The sequence below is a fragment of the Sorex fumeus genome, unplaced genomic scaffold (assembly GCF_029834395.1).
Source record: "Sorex fumeus unplaced genomic scaffold, SorFum_2.1 ptg000044l, whole genome shotgun sequence".
In the NCBI taxonomy this organism is placed as follows: domain Eukaryota; kingdom Metazoa; phylum Chordata; class Mammalia; order Eulipotyphla; family Soricidae; genus Sorex; species Sorex fumeus.
In genome coordinates, this window is record NW_026606101.1 from 45,195,910 (window position 1) to 45,215,770 (window position 19,861).

Here is a 19,861-nt window from a genome sequence, read left to right on the forward strand (position 1 = left end):
CCGTCCATCGGGAGACTCCCATGTCCAACGTTTAGATTCAGCCTTTTGGAATTGTGAGTTACCATGGAAGGTTTTGGTTGACATGATGAACTCAGACAGTCTGTCACCTTGTTCGTTCCATTCCAGGCCATGGGTTCTGATGTGGAGTTCATCGACTGATCTTCTTGGTCCTATCTTGGCATTAAAATCACCGACAATGATCTTGTAGAAGGTGTGATCTTCTTTATAGAATTTCTCCAGCTCCATGTAGAATTTCTCAGTTTCTTTTTCACCATAACTGGATGTTGGTGCGTAGACAACAAAGACAGAAACTGCCGGTAGTGAGCCACATTTATTCAAGTGTAATCGTCCGATTCGGGTTGTTAGGCATTCAAATGAATCAATGCTTGTGACTAAGTTTGTGTTGACAAGGATACCGACACCACCGACGCCTCTTTTATCACATGTTCCAAGGAACAGTTCTTCTCCAGTGTCGAAAACAGTATGATGGGATTGATGTCTTCTCGTTTCGGTCAGACCAATGATGTCGTACTTGATCTTTCGTGCTTGTACCATAAGGTCTTCAATGGATGCAGCAGATGCCAGCGTACGAGCATTAAAAGTACAGACAATCATTTTTGTTTTTCTGCGTTTTGGCAGCCCATGTCTGCCTTGGTGTTTTATCAGCTTCTCCTTCCATATCCTTCTCGACTCTGCATAATCAGGGCTAGGGGAATGAGATCCATTTATTACTGGATTTGGCATATCAATTTGGTGTATTTGGCATAGATCACGGATAGCTTGCCAGGCTCTGCCGTGTGGGTTGGATATTTAAGGATATTTAAGGTATCCTGAAAATTATTAAATAAATAGTCGCTTGGCCGCGAATGCGGCCGCGCGCTCCCGGGAGCTTGTTGTGATAATCTTTGGATCCTGGCCTTTGTTGGGGTTACACGGCAGTTGGAGGGTGTAACTGTTTAGCTACTGACAGGTCCAGTCCCAAACCGTGCAGGCTTAGAGATCTCAGTCCCGGGTCCCACACACCTGGGTTCCTCTGCCAGTTCGGTTATGTCTGAGGCTTATCCAAGTGTGTGGAGAGTGGCTCCAGTAAGGCCTTGGTTGGGGCCTGGAAGTCTTCAGCTTTTGGGCCCTGGCGAGGATAGTCAGACACAGGGTAGGAGACTCTGCCTTGTGCTCTCCCGGGAGCTTGTTGTGATAATCTTTGGATCTTGGCCTTTGTTGGGGTTACACGGCAGTTGGAGGGTGTAACTGTTTAGCTACTGACAGGTCCAGTCCCAAACCGTGCAGGCTTAGAGATCTCAGTCCCGGGTCCCACACACCTGGGTTCCTCTGCCAGTTCGGTTATGTCTGAGGCTTATCCAAGTGTGTGGAGAGTGGCTCCAGTAAGGCCTTGGTTGGGGCCTGGAAGTCTTCAGCTGTTGGGCCCTGGCGAGGATAGTCAGACACAGGGTAGGAGACTCTGCCTTGTGCTCTCCCGGGAGCTTGTTGTGATAATCTTTGGATCCTGGCCTTTGTTGGGGTTACACGGCAGTTGGAGGGTGTAACTGTTTAGCTACTGACAGGTCCAGTCCCAAACCGTGCAGGCTTAGAGATCTCAGTCCCGGGTCCCACACACCTGGGTTCCTCTGCCAGTTCGGTTATGTCTGAGGCTTATCCAAGTGTGTGGAGAGTGGCTCCAGTAAGGCCTTGGTTGGGGCCTGGAAGTCTTCAGCTGTTGGGCCCTGGCGAGGATAGTCAGACACAGGGTAGGAGACTCTGCCTTGTGCTCTCCCGGGAGCTTGTTATATATAAACTGTAATAATTAAATAAAATACTATCATGTGAAATATAACACTTCTTGATAAAAATATGATCACAACCACATAAAACAAAAATATATAATGTGCCGGGGGGGGGGGACCTGCAGAGAAATGCACCAACAACCCTCAATTCACAGGTAGAATTGTAAGTAATTTGCTTTCTCACATTTCTTTGTAGTTTTCAGAATTTTTTAGTTTTTTTCTGGTTACCATGTGCTATTTTGTTAAGATTTGGTTAAAAATATTGGTTACCATAATGCCCAAAAGTAGAGAGAGAGAGTATGGGGGAAGCTGTTTGCCATGGAGGCAGGGGGAGGGTGGGAAAGGGGGGGATACTGGGGACATTGGTGGTGGGAAATGTGCACTGGTGGAGGGATGGGGATTTGATCACTGCATGATTGAAACTCAAACATGAAAGTTTGTAACTGTATCTCACGGTGATTCAATAATAAAATATTTAAAAAAAAAGACATACATGCAAAAGAAAAAAATCTTGGTTACTCTTTCCAATTTTAATTTCTCCAAAATGTATCCCTGAGAATTCCACATTATAGCAGTCACTTGCTTGTCTAAATTCTTTGAATTCTCTGTAACATCCTTTGAAAGAAGATAGGCGTGTCTGTATCAGAAGCTGCTTTTATCCCTGCAGACTTTAGTAAATCATTTAAACTCATCACTATTTTTTTTCATTTGTAAAGAGGGATAATCTAATTCCTTAGACAGTAGATAAGTTTGACTCAAGACCAGAAAAGAGGGAGAGGTGGTTAGCCCTGGTCGAAATTTTTTTCCTTTCTTTTTTTAAACTTTTTTTTCTTTATAAGGTAGTTCACCATATTTTATTACATTTAATATTCAAACATCAATCCTACAACCATTACACTTTCCTACCACCATATTTGGGATGTCTAATCTCAAGCCCCAATCCCTGCCCTGAAGCACAACCAATAATATATTTTGTATTGTTTGTTATAAAAAACTGCTGAAAATGCTACAAAAAAGTATCTATAGAGGAAACAGTGTGAAGATTGTTCTATTTTGGCAGGGGCCATTAAGATCTTCTTTAGGATATCACTAACATGTTGTTAAAGGTTGAGTGATATAAACTTTCGTATATATATCTGTAAATGTATATATATCTGTAAATGTATATATACGTGTGTGTATATATATATATATATTTCCCTTTATGATTGGTTGCTTACTATTTGAACCCCATCAAATATGGTGTGGTACTCTTGGAGAATGGGTAGGGATTGTCATATTGATGTAGGCAGGTAGACAGGGAAGGCCCCCTCCCTAGGTAATGGCAAAAGCCAGCCCTGCAGAAAATAGGAAAAACATGAACTAAGGCCTGATAAGACCCTCACCTATCTACAGGAACAGACCCTGGGAAGCTCCTGCAGAAACAAAAGGCCAGGAAAGGAATTTCAAAGAAGACTATCACCTTTCCCAACCCCCCTGGTAATCTCCTTAGCAATGGGCCCACTTGGGGGCAGGTTGGAGAAACCCTATAAAGGCCACCTTGAACAAAGGAAGGGCCCACATATGTTGCCTGAGCCTATGTGCTGCTTGCGCCCACATAGCTGAGCACATGTGGTGCCTGAGCACATGTGTCACCCGCATCTCCCCTCTTGGGATGTGTACTTTCATGCTTTCGTGTCTAATGCTGGTATGTGTGTAGAGGCTCTCTTGGCCGTTGGAGAAGCCTTGTTTTCTCTTGAGTACGTTACTCTCTTTCACTCTCTCCCCCTCCACACCTTAAAAACCCTCCAAATAAAACCTGTTTATTTCACTGCTTGTCTACTCCTAAAATTCCTTTCTGCAAGGTGAGACAACAACCCAGTAACCCTGGGTCCCGGGTGGCAGAGGCAGTTGGGGAGAATCTTTCTCCTCTCCGCTTCTCATAAGTCAACTGTGGGGTCCACCGACATCAATATGATGGGGTCCAGAAATACGTTCAATCGTGCGTGAGGTTTGGCTTGAGTGTGTGGGGAGTGGCCTTGAGCATGGCAGCGGTTGGGTTGTGGCAGCGTTGGGGTTGTGGAGGTTTTTGACTGTTGGGGCTAGTTCCCTTGGGGTGGGGAGGGCTCTGACTCGTACCCCTCTAGGGCACCCCAGTGGAACAGAACAGCCTGGTGTAAGATCCAGTGTCATGGCCATGGTGGGTGTCATGTTGCTCTGAAATTTTTTTTTTTTGAAGGGAATTTCTAACCTTTATACTGATGTCCAAAAAATGATATGTTAAAGCATTCTCCCAAAAGCATTTCCAATATTTTCCATTTTCTTTTTGATTGTAAAACTAGGGGGAAAATGTGTTAAAAGGGCCACTTGGGACACGAAATACTAAGCAAAAATAAAAAGAAAAAACAAGCAGTATAATTTGAGACTAGGAAATTTTAAGATATAAGAGCAGCATATTATTAATGTATTTTACCTATTTTGGTCTTTCCTAAATTCAAATTAAGATACTTTCAATTTTGTGGTCAAACTTGATTGTTGATTAGAGAAACTACCATGGCATGGTGGAAGCATTGACCGATACAAGATTACATGCTAATTTGGCCTGTGCAGAGCTGGTTTTCTTACCTCTTTCGACATCCATGAATAGAATCATCATTGAATCAAAACTTAAAAAACAAAACTGAAAAAAAAACAATCAAACCTAAAAAACCCCATTCTGAATATACAAAAAGACAGTTTACTTTGCATGGTGAAGACTGAAAATTGAAAACTATACAAGAATGGGAAAAGTGTCACAAGTACATTTTTTTTTGATCAGAGTAAAATAACATTAAGCCTTTACTGGGGCCTCACTACTCTGGGTCATACATGACCTATGCTGGATCTTGTAGGCAAAAGCATTTGAACAATTGGGAAAAAACGACTGCCTGAATCCTCAGGGTCTTTACACACTAACGGACATTTCAATTTCTAAGAGGAGAAAGTAAGCAGTGGTTCAAAATACATATACCTATACTCAAGGTTCACTCCTGGTGGGGTTTGGGGACCATAACGAGGTGCTAGTGACAAGTTCTCCTGGTGGGGCTTGGGGACCATATGAGGTGCTAGTGACAATTCACTACTGGGAACTCAGTGTGTGTATAATAAAGGAAACCTAGATTTGCTTGCTGATGCTAACAAGTTTTACTATTCCTCTTACTCTTCACATTCCTTGAGGATCACTGTCACAAATTGGGGGTTTGGGGAGCATGAGGGCCTGACAAGATCTTTCTTTCCCCAGGGAGTAGATGAGAAGAGGAAATTAGAATTGTCGTTTGAGCTGCTACCCCATGATAAGGAAGCCAAAAAAAGCTTCCTCCAAAGTGATTGCCACGTGCATCAGTTTAGGAAAGGCAGATATGAAGACCCAGGCTAGACTGATCTTTTAAGGTTATCTTCTTGTATACTGAGATCAGCCCTTTGGGGAAAGCATTACCGCACAGTTTGTTTTTATGTGATTGTTTCCAGTGAAACTTATCTCCAATAAAACAGCAGTTTTCTAATCCTCACATCTGCTGTGTGAATCAGAATTTGTCAAGATTTTGTTGTTATTGTTCCAGAAAGGGAAATAAAACCCTGAATGTGGAGGAAAGGCTTAAAATAATTTTTTTTCATGATTTTGAGGAGACAACGCATTTGATGTATTTATCTTTCTCAATGCAAACTAGTTGTTTAAAAGGGTCTTTGAAATCACACGTAATTATGTATACAGACTTGACCAATATTGGAAGAAACATAGAAAGTGAAAACAGTCATATTAATGTAGAGTGACTTCTGGGTAGTTCCTGGCATTTCTTCCCTTAGCTTTGTTTGATTTTTGTTTTGGACCATACCTAGTGGTGCTCAGGGCTCAGTCCTGGCTTCGTGCTCAGGGACCTTTCCTGGTAGGCTTGGAGTATCTCTGGGGTGCCAGGGATTGAACCTGATTGGGTTGTGTGCAAAGCAAGCACCTTATCAGCTGTACTATCTCCAGCCCACTTCAGCGTTTCTATTTCTCTTATTGTTGTCACTTTTAAACTCACTTTAGAGAATATACTTGAGAAATGAATTATTTTTGCTTAATTAACAACTTTTAAGTACTATAGTCAGTGCTAGGGTTTGTAAAATAGGCAAATATTTTTCATACTGAGTAGAGTGACTAAGTACAGGAGTTTTGCACTAAATTGAAGAGATACTTGTGGATCTTGTTCGTTGCAATGTCATGAGTTGGAATAACCTAAATGCCCATAAATGGACAGCTGAATAGAGGAGATGTGGTATATGACTTTATCATACAAAGACAAACTCCTGCCATTTGTGACAACATATTATGCTAAGAGAAAAAAGTCAAATGGAGTAATATAAATACTGATTTCATTCAAATGTGGTAAATACATAAAATTAGTAAACAAGGTAAAAAGAAAATAGCACCAAAACAAAATTTACAAAAACAGAACTTTTTGTAGCAAGGAAGGGGGGGAAAGGGTAAACTGAGTAAAGAGCTCAACTGGATGGTGATGCATAAAACTAGAAAAGCATAATGTGGTGACAAGCATAACTAAACAGACATACATGTATTGATATAAAAGTCTATACACCTGCATGAGCATGGTATTATAAACCAATTAAAAAGAAAGAGCAAGAAATTGTGATCTACCACCCAGGATGGGAGAAGCATGCTCAAAGTAGACTATAGACAAAACATGATTGCCACCCAATGCCTCTTCTGCAAACCACATCACCCAAAAGGAGAGAGAGAACAAAAGGGAGTGCCCTGCCACAGAGGCAGGGTGGGATGGGAGATGGGGGGTGGAAGGGATACTGGGACTGGTGGTGGTGGATAATGGACACTGGTGGAGGGATGGGTATTCAATCATTGTATAACTGAAACCCAAGCACAAAAACTTGTAAGTCTACAACTGTACCTCATGGTGTTTCACTAATAAAAACGAAAAAAAGAAATTGTGATCTAGGCTTAGTCAGAATCCCAGTTTACCACACAGTTGTGGCAGGATTTCTAAACAGATTTCTTACTATATCATTCTCTTATGGCAGAGCCTGGCAAGCTCCCCATGGTGTATTCAATATGCCAAAAACAGAAACGATAACGGACTTCATTCCTCTGACCCTGAAAGAGCCTCCAACACGGCAGCGTTGGGAAAGATGAGTAAAAAGAGTCTGCTAAAATCTCAGGGCTTGGATGAATGAAACGTTACTGGTGCCCGCTCAGGTAAACTGATGAACCATGGGATGACAGTGATACAGTGATCGTTCTTTTGTCCTAGTTTCTACACATGAAAGGGGGAGCTGCACCAAGTTGAGTGGGTGATGCTAATAACAGCTGGTAGGGAGCACTGGGTGAAATGATAAGTGTAAGGCCCACCGCTTTGGACACAGACCAAGCCATCAGGGACAAGTAGCAGTACTTATAGTCATGCCACACATGCCACACAAATACACAAAATCCGTGTATTTCTACAACTTATGTCTAAAGCAACCTCTGGATATCCACTCAACAGATCTTCCCCTGTCCTCTTTCTTTTGCTGCCGGGCAAGGCCATCATAGGGACTGGTTTAGAAGTTGTTTTCCTTTGTAACATCTTTGTCCTGGTGATAAAGAATTTGATTTTATATTCTGAAGTACTCAGGTAGACACAGCATTCCACTTTGTGGCAATCCCCACTCTCGTTCCCCACATCTATTTGGAATCTTTAAGGAAGGAAAACTGGGTCAGTGATTTTGGCAAGAAAAATTAGACTACAGTACCATTTATGGGTCTGCCTTAAGGACTTAAGGCACTTGCAAGCAGCTGATTCTGGTTAGAAACAAACCACAAGGAAAAAAAAGAAACAAACCACAAGGAACAAGATCTGAGCGCAAAGCTATGAGTATAAGAATAGCTGGGACAATTCCCTTGTTACTTCCCACCCTCAACACCAAAGCAAAGAAATCATTCACTTGCATTGATATTACTCTATTATTTTTTTTTGTTTTCTTCTTGCGGGTAGGGCATTTGCCTTACAAGCGGCCAACATGGCCGACCCGAGCTCGATTCCTCCGCCCCTCTCGGAGAGCCCGGCAAGCTACCGAGAGTATCTTGCCCGCACGGCAAAGCCTGGCAAGCTCCCCGTGACGTATTCGATATGCCAAACACAGTGACAACAAAGTCTCCAATGGAGACGTTACTGGGCCCGCTTGAGCAAATCGACGATCAACGGGAGGGCCTCCTTTATGACTACCTGATTGGCACAACAGTTGAGCAGTGAGGCTTGAGTCAAGGTGCAATGTATGAGAGTATGGGGAAACAGAATGGTGACGCTGTTTCTTTGACACTGAAATCACACTGGCTGATGCAACAGCAAGTCAGGATTCTGAAAAGTCACCCGGAGCTGCCACCCCTGGATCGATGTGATGGTATCACATGGGAAGAGGAATGTGTTCATGCTATCTTGAGCTCATGTTCAGATGTTTCTCATTACCGTGGAGCCAGGTAGCTTCTGTTAGCCCCACTGGTGCCTTAGAAAATTGCAGATGGTCAAAATCATCACACATTCTCCTTGTGTATTGATTTATTGGCCTGTGTGGATTAATTTGGCTAGAAATGGAGAAATATTTTCCCTGCCAAGAATATTAGGCACGGGATCTAGTTTCCAGGCACCAGCTGTCTCATTCCAGTGTCAAAACACAGAAGAGACACTCAGTCAAATGCCTAGGCCAGGAGAAAAATCCTCTTAGAAAGTCCAACAAACAAATGGTGAGGATGCTATGGATGGAATTACATATTTCAATAATAATTATTATTATTGATCTTTGGAACACACTTGTATTACTTGTGGGCTACGCCTGGCTCAGTGCTTGAAGTAGACTCCCAACAGTGCTCAGGGTACTATTCGGTGCCAGGAAACAACCTCTGGGTCTCTTGTATGCAAAATATGTGTTTCAGTTCATTCAATTTTCCCTCCAGTCCTATTTGTAACTGTACTGGCAAGATTTGCAGTATGAGATTTAACCTGTGAGATTTAACAAATAACATATACCTGAAATTGGTCTCAGGAGCTATTACATAACTAGAAACATATTTTGGAAGGCCAGGCACAACATTTAAAAAAAGAAATTCACAGATGTGCAAGATATTATTGCTTTTACAATGTCTTTATAAAATGACTTCTAAAATATGGAATCTTTTATTAAGGTACTTCACATGTTTTAAATGGCAGCATCTTATCAAAGTAATATATGTATATACACATACATACAAATACTTAGACATTTAATTCCCTCATTCAGAAAAATTATTGACAAACCTACTATGAGAAGGTAATGAATGTACTAGGCACTGCAGTATATCAGTGAACTAGAGAGAACCTGAGCCGACCAGAGAAGAGGGACCCAATCTAAGACTGGGTTTGGAGATTTTCTTGGAGGCAATGAAAGTCACTGAAACTCTAAAGGTGAACAGAAGTTAAGCAAGTAATGTGGCAAGGAAAGAGTGTTTCTCATAGAAGTGGACAACATAGGTAGAATGAATGTTTCTTGACCTGTTCTGGGAATTAGCCAATTATTGTGAACAAATATAGATATCATGGTGAAAGAAATCAGGGTATAGAGACATGAATTGTCATCAAAATAAACAAAACTTATAAAGCTTGTTAATAAGCTTTTTTTCATTTTACTATATGGAAAAGTGTGAACAAGTGTGAACAGATGAAAAGAATTTATTACTAAGATATGTGCTTTAAAAATGACTGAATGAAAGAGAATGGGGTAAATGGGGCATTCTGTTCTTCATTCTGGAGGAAGAAAGATCAGCTACAGTTGTTTCAAAGATGTTGGGATCTTTGTATGTTTTAGCAGTAAATATGGAGAGAATCATAGGATTGAGATTTTTGGTAGATTTGATTGAATGTTGAAGACGGAAGAGATGAGTTGATGGAGGAATGATGTCTCTTGGGCTTCTTAGGACACAGAGAGGTGAAGAAAGGGTTTCAGATTTGGATGAGTTCAGATCTGTTGAGTAACCTGTGGGATATATGTTTGGTTTCAAGAGAAAAACAGAGCCAGAGATTCGGGAGTTATCAGTATGTGACTGCCTGGAACCACATGAGGGGACATGTTCAATCAGTAAGAATGTACATTGCAACAGTAAATACGTGTTTTTGAGTATTGTAGATTTATTGAAAGTATAAGTAGCTAGAAAATCCTGATTTTCACTTAAGTGCTTTTATTTTCAGCCTCATTCAATTTTATGCACTAATCCACCAGAGCTACTTACCTACCTACAAATGTAGGTAAGTAGCTATATTTTGTACGCATACATGTGTGTGTATACAAAATTATCTGTTCTTCAACTATTAAATCAAGTGGCTTATTTGGATTATAGCCAAGGCTAAGAATGAGAATGGGGTAAGGCTAGCAGAGGGAATGAAAAGAACATTTTTTCTCTTTCTTTTATCATGTCATAGAATTTGAATGCTACCAAGGAAAGGTAGAGACCTTAAAGGATGTAGAACAACCCTTTATACGGGGATAAATTAAGGATGGAGGAAGATTTTAGGAAGCTGCTACAGTAATGTGGTTTGAGACCATGGTGATTAAGAATGGAAATGGAAAATATGAATTAAAGATATTTTAAGTTAAAAAAGGATTTGGTGACAGAACTGCATTCCTTATTGCCCATAACAACATCATTGCCTTGAATATGTATAATTTTAAAAGAGTTTTGAAGTATACTGATTTATTTGACCTTCAAATGTGATTTTTCCATCTAAAGGATGTAATGTAGTCACCATTGGCCCCAAAGTATAGGGAGAAGGACAGAGAAAGAAAGGAGTTGAGCAGAGAAGGAAGAAGATGAGAAAGGGAAGTAATGGGAGAGCAGGGATCAAAGCCCTTGGTATACTGGCAACACAGGGGAGAAGTATAGCTAAATATCCAAACCACAGACTCAAACTTAATAATGTGCTCATTGATGTGGCAGGCTGGGCAGTGAGGCAAGTTGATGCTGGGGCTAGGATTGGTGCTAGAACATTGTATATCTAAAACTCTATCAATAACTTTGTAAATAATGGTTCTTTAATTAAATAAAAAATTAAAAAGAATGCTAAAAAAGTGACTGGTCCATGATCATTAGCTAGTTAATAATAATCCAAATAGGGCCAGACCCATGTCATTTTATTGCTACCCTTATTCTCTTTCCATTAATGCCATCTTGTTACTCATACTGCTTTGCAGTTCCAACCTGTCTTTAGCATTAAGGGTCAATCTCTGCTGCTTGGAAAATACCTTGGTTGGAGGAAAGAGCTGAGCAAAACCACTCTGTTTCTCTCTTATCACTTAATTTTCTAAGATGATCCCAATTTATTATTTAGAAATATAAGATTAAGACAATAAGGGCACGCCAAGAGCTTCAAACAAATATAAACCCTATTTATATTTACACACACTGACACATAATCTTTAAAAAAGCAAGAAATAAAATAAAGGTAAAGGTAAAGGCCCTCCCGTTGATCGTCGATTTGCTCGAGCGGGCCCAGTAACGTCTCCATTGGAGACTTTGTTGTTACTGTGTCTGGCATATCGAATACTCTCGGTAGCTTGCCGGGCTCTCCGAGAGGGGCGGAGGAATCGAACTCGGGTCGGCCGCGAAGAAATAAAATATGATGAAAGATTCCCAAAAGCAACAAGAGAAAAGGGAAAGAGTCACATTTAAGGGAACCTCCATAAGACTATCACAGAGATTTACTAACATAAAATCTTCAGATCAGAGGGAGTGGCATGATATACACAGTGCTGAATGGAAAAAAATCCTCTGACTAGGAATACACTACCCTGTTACATAATCATTCAGATTTCCGGGAGGAGTAAAGAGCTTTCAGACAATGATTAAAGAATTCATTGTCACTAAACTGGCCCTTCAGGAAATACTGAAGGGACTTCTATAAAAAGAAAAGAGAGCCCATCTGGAAGCAGTAAGACATATAGATATATAAAAAGGTATGAGAGGAGAATAATAAAGGAAAAATGTTTATTTCCAAGTTTATCAATACTTTCCCCTTGTTATCTGCATCGTGTTACATTTAGAGGATAAAAATATGACTTTTTATTTTCCAGTTATTTAAAAATAGATCTTATTTTTCAATTGTGATTTCATTTATATGTTTGATATGTAGTTAAATTAAAATCAAATTGAAGTGTGTTACAAATGGAAAAATTCAACAGATTATAAAGAGAAGATGAAGAATGGAAATAATTTAGTCAATAAATTTAGATATTTACAGTATAAAATAAAGTATTAACTAAATTATAAAATAAAGTAAATTATTAATTTATTGAATGTTATTAAAAATCCAGTCCAATAGACATTTATTGTTGCATTTTCAGGTATATTTGTTGCATTAATGTTTGCTGAGTACTGAAAGGACAAAAAGACACGAGCAGACACATCTCCAAAGGATGCACAGGAAAAGGTACTCAACATCTCTTGTTATTAGGGAAATGCAAATCTAAAGTGCAATAATATCACCTCCCCTGGAAAGAATGAGCTCTAGCCAAAGAAATTGTAAACAAGTATCAGTGAGGATGTAGAAAAATGAAACTTTGATGCACTGTTGGTGTAATTAAACTGGTGCAGCCTCTATGGAACATAGCGAGTTCTTTGATAAAAATCGATAGGGCCCAAGAATGACTTGGTGGCAAAGGCACCTGCTTTGCAAATGTGAAGCCATGGATTTGATTCCCAGTGACCCACATGGCTGTTTGGAACTCTGAAGCAACTAAGTGTGTTTTCCTTGGCACCTCACAGCCAGGTGTATGCAAGCACCACAGCTAACGAGTGGGACCCCTGCAAGTACCTGGAAAAAGCAAGCATCACAACTGATGTGTGTGACCCCATGTGAGCACCTGGGCAATGCAATGGCAACTGAAAATGTATGATCTTGGCAGACACCATAACCAAGTGTAAAACTGTCACCAAGCAGGTGAGTGACCAAGTCGTTGCAATAACAACAAAAACAACCAAGGGAAAGTGGAAAATGGAACTACCATGCAATCCAGTGATACCGCTCCTAGGAATTTATCTGGACAGGAAAACACTAATTCAAGTCACTCACTAAATTCATAGCAGCATTACTCAAAATATCCAAAATATGGAATCAGTCTAGTCACCCATCAACATATGATTTGTTAAGGTGTTACAGTGTATATACTCAATGGAATGCTGCTCTCTTGTGGGGGGTCATTACCCACCTGTGTTTTTGGGACACACCTCATGTGGTTCACAGTTTATTTCTGGTTCTGTGCTCAGGGATCACTTTTAGCAGTGCTCAAGGGACTGTAAGGAGTTCCAGGGATCAAATCCTAGATGGCAAATGCCCTCCCTCTGTACTCTTTCTCTCTTCCCAAGGAGAGGACCAGCCTAACTATGGTATCATTCTTGAAAAGAGGTTTGTACAGCTGTAACCAAGTGCAGATGAGGTTCTAAAGATGGACCCTTCAGTCAGTTGGACTGGCGTCCTTATAAGAAGAAGATTTGGACACAGATAAACAAAATAATGTACCATGTGATGGAACAGATCAAAAGGAGCATGGGTGAGTGAGATTGGAGCAAGAATGCCTGGGGCCACAGCAGCGAAAGTAAGGAACTATTCTCCTGTAAAGGTTTCAGAGGGAAGCCAACACCTTGACTTTAGACTTCTAGCTTCCAGAACTACAAAACAATCAATTTCTTTGTTTTAGCTATCAAGTATACATTGCTTTATTACGACAACCATGGGAAATGAATTCAAGTTGTGAATAGATGAATAAAACTATCCCACAAATGGGTTTTGAACAGGCAATACCATAGAAAATTCATTTTTATTTTACTCTCATTCTATTAAGTTCTGCACATTAAATGGAATGTTCACCAGGGTCCTAGTGTCAAGATACTGCTCAAGAAACACATGTTGTTGAATGATTGGTTTCTTGATCTTTTCTTGAATCCCCATTTAATTTTCAAGTTGCTTATGTGCATTATTTTCAATTTAGTAAGTGGGGAAGCAGATATCACAAAATAATAAGTGGGGTTCATTGAGTAGAACTGAGATTTGAACCTTCATTTCCTTGATTCCCATTTGTGTTTTTTCCCCACACCAGTATAATCAGATTTGTCAAAAAATCAAACAGGAACCAGAGAGATAGTACAGTGGGTAGGACGTTTGTCTTGCACTGGCCAATGCTGGTTCAATCTCCAGCATTCCATATGGTGCCCTGAGCACAAACAGAAGTATACCCTGAGCACAAAGCCAGGAGTAGGCACTGAGCATCGCTGGGTGTGGCCCTAAAATCAAAATCAAGCTAAACCAAAGCAGAACAAAACTAACCGGGGCTGAAGAGATGGTATAGTGGTCAGGGCACTTGCCTGGCATGTGGCTGAATCTGGGGTTCAATCTCACACACCACTTATGGTATGAGCTCCACTAGTAGTGATTCCTGAATAAAGAGTAAATCCTGAGCATGGCATGGTGTGCACCTCTCTCCCCGAACAAACAAAACCCCCCAAAACTAACTGATAATACTGGGTTAATGTTCAAGGGCCTGTGTTCATATTCAGATGACTGTGCCTTACTTGACATTTATTCAAATATATTTTCTTGACAATTTTGGTTCCTTTAAAGATCATGGAGCTGGGAGTATAATAATAGGGTTGAGCACATGCAAGACCATCAGCAACAATGATCCCCCAGGTCTCTAGATTTCCACACCCCCTATTCCCAACCCTGAGCATAGACGGGTGGTCCTGGTTGTTCCTGGCACTACAGGGCCCAGGCAGCACTGGCTTAATGACTTTAATGGCTCTGGCACTGAAACTCAGCTCCATTGCCTGAGAACCACGGGGAGTGGTCCTGTGCCCCCTGAGCACCTCTTGGGAAGCCTTCCTCCCCAAGACTATCTAAAAGCAGGCAGATAATAACGTAGGTAGCGCAAATCAACTGAACATATATTAAACTTTAGACGCTAAAGCATGCTTTATTTTTGGAATCACTTGATCACTTGACATTCCGTTACTCATTGATTTGCTCAAGCGGGCGCCAGTAATGTCTTCATTCATCCCTGTCTTGTGCTAGTGTAGCCCAATTGTGTTTGCTCGTTCTAGGAACATGAAGAGGCTCAAACAGATCATTCAAGGTCTTGATGAAGAACTCTGACCATCTCGTAGGTGGGCAGCCACACGATCTTTTGACGTCCCATGGAATCCAGTCAGTAATGGCTCTAGTCTAGCGGTCATCTCTAAATCTCATTACATGTCCAGCCCATCTGATTTTCGACACCTTGGCAAATGAGACAGCATCCCTGATTCTTGATAATCCATGGAGGTTGGAACTCCGGATTCTTTCTCTCACTTGAGTGAAGCATGATACTCCAAGCAAATTTTGGAAGGGAGAATGTTGGGAATGACATTTCCATCCTGCGGAATTTGGTATGTGGGCAGGTTATTGAAGAGATCCAAGTAGAAGTCATGGACAATCTTCTCCATTGCCCGTCTGGAAGATGTGATAGATCTATCAGGATGTCGGAGGGCAGTCATCTTGGTGTTGTAGTTGGTGAAGGCGTTGCAAATGCTTTTCCTGGCCTCTACCGCATCTGCCAGCGCTGCTGCTCTTCACTCTTTGAGGTCTTCCTTTATCGCTTCTCTGCACTGCATCCTGGAGTGTGGCGACTGTGCAGTGGAGGTAGTGGAGGTCTGCAGATGAGGTATTTATCTGGTACCGGTAGGGTGGGTGTTCTGTGTGGAATCCCTGGGTCTCCAGAGGTTGGTGGAAGCAGATAGGTCAGGGTGGGGTGGGGCTTCTGGTTTTAATCCCTTGGTTGTCGGAGATTGGTGAGAGCAGGCAGAGAATTTCTGTTCCTGGGTCCGTTGAGCCTGGAGTCCAAGGTCACAGAATTCCACTTACCTGGTTCTGTGGGGCTTCACTCGCGTGTGAGTCTCGGCCCGAGCATCCGGAAAGTATCCTGGAGCGTGGCTGCAGCTGGGTAGTGGAGGTCGTGGAGGTAGTGGAGGTCTGCTGATGAAGTATTTATCTGGTACAGGTAGGGTGGGTCTTCTGTGTGTAATCATATTTTTGGAATATGAAGTGATAAAGATAGTCAATGACTAGGGGCTGGAGTGATAGCATAATGGGTTGGGTGTTTGCCTTGCACGCTGACGACCCGGGTTCGATTCCCAGAATTCCATATGGTCCCGTGAGCACTGCCAGGAGTAATTCCTGAGTGCAGAACCAGGAGTAACCCCTGTGCATTGCCGGGTGTGATCCAAAAATTAAAAAAAAAAAGGCAGTCCTTGACTGGTGAGTTCAGAGCTCAGGTCAGCTAGATAGAACTTTGGGGAGTATTAAAAAAGTATTCTGGATCAAAGGTCAGAAAAGGTGGATTCATTCCAGTGCCCCGAGTTCCCAGCCAAATCAAATAGTTCTTTTTTCATTTCCAAATGTTTGGATTTCTTTTCTTTAACATGCAGAGTCCAATGACTTTCTCTCTCTCTCTTTTTACAAAATTTTTTTTCTTGTATGACTTAATATCCACAAAAGATGTTTCCCAGTTTATGAGTGAATATTAGACTCTGCTAACTAGCAGAGTACAAACGACCCAGTTTAAGTTCTCTGAAGACAAATCGGCTCCCGACTCACTGTCTCAAGACAAAGCTTGTGATTTATTTTTCAAAAGGATATTTAGAATCTAAAAAACATTGCTGACTCAAGAGAAATGTAAAGGTCAATTGTTGCATCTAAGTTAGGCTGTCATGACATTTGAATAATTAAAAGGTTGTTTTCAGAGATAATTGTAGTCCCACATTTTAACTAAGTATTTAATGACAATAAACTATAAACATGTTCTGTTTTCATCTGGGGAACTCCCCAGAGCCTATTAACTTTCCAGATGGCAGGGAATAGAAGGATTAAAAGGGATTTAAATCAGGGATCATCTAAATATTTCAAACTAGACTTAAGTGGGTGTTAAGAGCTTATTTTTCGAGACTTCCTCTAAAACTCACTCCAAATATGAGAGGACAAGGACTTAAATTTCATGTAGGTGTTTGTACTTGGGTTCATACTTTTTTAATAAATTATTCTGAAAAATAAAGTCTTGCTTGTAGATGAATTTAAATAAATTGATGAAAAAAACAAAAAACTCCATTCATTACTACATAGATAAAATAAATAACTGGAATGACTTTTTTATAACTTATTTTAGGCTTTTCCACTATATTTACAGCTGAAAACATCTATTCAAGAACTCCAAGGATTAGGATTAGTTACTTTCTTCTTTGAGTTCTACTTTCCTTATCTATAACAAGGATTGAAACTAACCTGATGGGGTAGTCATGAGGAATAAAGTTCATGGTGATTATACAATATTTAGCAGTGTAGCTAGAACATAATAAATGCCTGATAAATACTAGGCATGCTAATTATTTTGTAATTTACTTGTATACATTTACTTGTACAAATGGAACCTTATTGTATGTGTGGCTGTATAACCTCTTATTAAGGACATATTTACATGTCAGTAAATATACATATCACATAATTTTAATGATCCAATAGTATCCCATTATATAGGTTTTTATTATTACATGTTCCCTTCTCTTGTTATTGCTATCTTAAAAATGAGCATCAAATATCTTTGGTCATGTATTAAATTTTTTTTTAACTGAATCTCCATGAGATAGAGCATTACAAATTGTTCATGATTGCATTTCAGTCACTCCAACACCCATTTTTATTGAGTCTTTCTCTAGAATTGTTAAGAAACTACTAGGTCATTTTGAAACCAAATTTCTATCTATTGACCTCTCTCTGTGTCTCTCTCTCTTTCTCTCAACAATTTTTCAGATATACTGAATTTAAAATGACTGTCTGAGAGACCACTAATGAGGCTTTATATTTTTCATATCTATCTATACCTTTTTTGGTGTTTTTTTTCTGCACATTCCTTTAATAAAAAGCCTTTTCTACAAAATCCCTCATCCCTCATGTTGGACGATATATGGACTGGAGCGATAGCACAGTGGGTAAGGCGTTTGCCTTGTATGCAGCCGACCTGGGTTCGATTGTTCCGTCTCTCAAGGAGAGCCCGGCAAGTCACCTAGTGCATCCCGCCTGCATGATAGAGCCTGGCAAGCTCCTCGTGGTGTATTCAATATGCCAAAAACAGTAACAAGTCTCATAATGGAGACGTTACTGGTGCCGCTCAAGCAAATCCATGAACAATGGGAGGACAGTGCTACAGTGCTATCTATACCTATATCTATATTTATGTCTTTCTATATAATTCTGGGTTGTTAGAAAATTTTAAGACTTTCTCTGGGCATAGTAAACCTTCCAAGTTTTCCTAAGATTCAGAATACATAAGACTTTTAAGAATATTTTCTATTTCTTGAGTTAATAATGATAAGTTTATTTCCATTCTACATCATTTTTTCTATATAAAATGTATAGATTTTTGTGTATTGATTTTTTTAGTGTGCTACTTTACTTTATTGCTGTGTTTCTAAAATTATTTGTTGGAGTACTGAGGTTTTTCTATGTATAATATTATGTTATCTGTAAATAGTGATAGTTTAAATTCTTTTCTGTTCAAATATTTCTGTTTTTCTTGTCTAACTGATGTGGCTTAGACTCCCAATACTGTGATGAATTATTCTGGTGAGAGTGGATATCCCGGCCTAGGCCTGAGAATAGAGAGGAGGCTTTCAATTATTTTGCTGTTGAATATGATGTACTAAATTGAGGAAAGTTACTTTTATTTCCATTTAGTTGAGTTGTTTTTAAAAACTCATAAATGGATGTTGAGTATTTTCAAAAGCTTTACTACATATATCCCTGTTATGATTTTTTTCCATTTCATTGATGTGGCACATCACATCAATTGATTTACATATACTGAAATATCCTTACACCCCCTAAATAACTTCATTTGATTCTGACCTATGATCCTTTAATGTACTGTTGAGTTTGGTTTGCTAAGATTTTCTTGAGAATCTGTGCATCTATCAGGGATACTGAAAAGTGATTTTTTTTTTTTTAGAGTTAGTTCTGTCTGCTTTTGATATCAGAGTAATGTAGCCTATAGGTTTTTCAGAATAATTCTTTTTTTCTTCAACATTTTTTTTTTTCAAATTCCAGAGCTTGACATGTATAAGTCCACTTTCAGGGTTTGTAAAGTCTACAGTGAACTCATATAGACCGAAACGTGTGTGTGTGTGTGTGTGTGTGTGTGTGTGTGTGTGTGTGTGTGTATTTTTGATAACTTTTTCAATTCCCATACTAGTCAATAATCTGTTCAGGCTTTCTCTTTCTTGCTGATGCTGGTTTGGGAGGTAGTATGAATCTAGAAACATTCATTTCTTCAAGGTTCTCCAATTTAGTAGCATAAAGTTGTAACTTGCTTATAACAAAGACTGAGGTTCTGAGTTTGTATTTACTTTAGACAACTGCTGAGAATTTGTGATCATAAATGTACTTCAGCAGTTATAATACCAAGGCCTGGTAGATCTGGGCTGTATTAGAAATTTTTGGGGCTTGAGAGTGTTGTAATGTCACTCTCAAGCATGCCTGGGCAAAAAAAAAATGGAGTTTAAGGTCTTGAGTTTAAAGTAGCAACTCTAGTATCAAACTGAGCTACATAACTAGCAGAATATTTGCGTTTACCAGTGTGTGACAGTGGCTATATTATGAGACTCCAACAGGCCCAGGGAGTCTTATGTGGTCCCATGGTACAATGTTTGGGGAGGGTTATGGCATCAAGTTTGACTGATCTGGGGTGCAACTAAAGTTTAAGTGTACAGAAATGGACCAAACATGGTCCCAGAAGTTAGAGTGTAATTTCTGGATGTCTGCCCCCACCCCTACTCCTCTAAGAAACATTTTTTGACTCAAGTTTTCATCAAAAGCTGCTTGCTCTCCATGACATGCGTATGAGTATGAGTTTGTTTAGCCTGGGATAAGCAAATGTCACCCAGCCCCTTGTTGTTCTGCCCTTATCTTGGGCTGGGAGATTTTGCCCTCAGACTGTTTCTTACTCAAGGAGGGACAAAGTTAACGTTT

At 40.0% G+C, this 19,861-nt stretch overlaps 1 protein-coding gene across 7 annotated transcripts in view; it reads right to left on the reverse strand.

Moving 5' to 3' along the window:
* PEX5L (peroxisomal biogenesis factor 5 like) overlaps positions 1 to 19,861 on the reverse strand; it is a 260,007-nt gene that overhangs the window by 23,603 nt on the left and 216,543 nt on the right. The window lies entirely within an intron of this gene.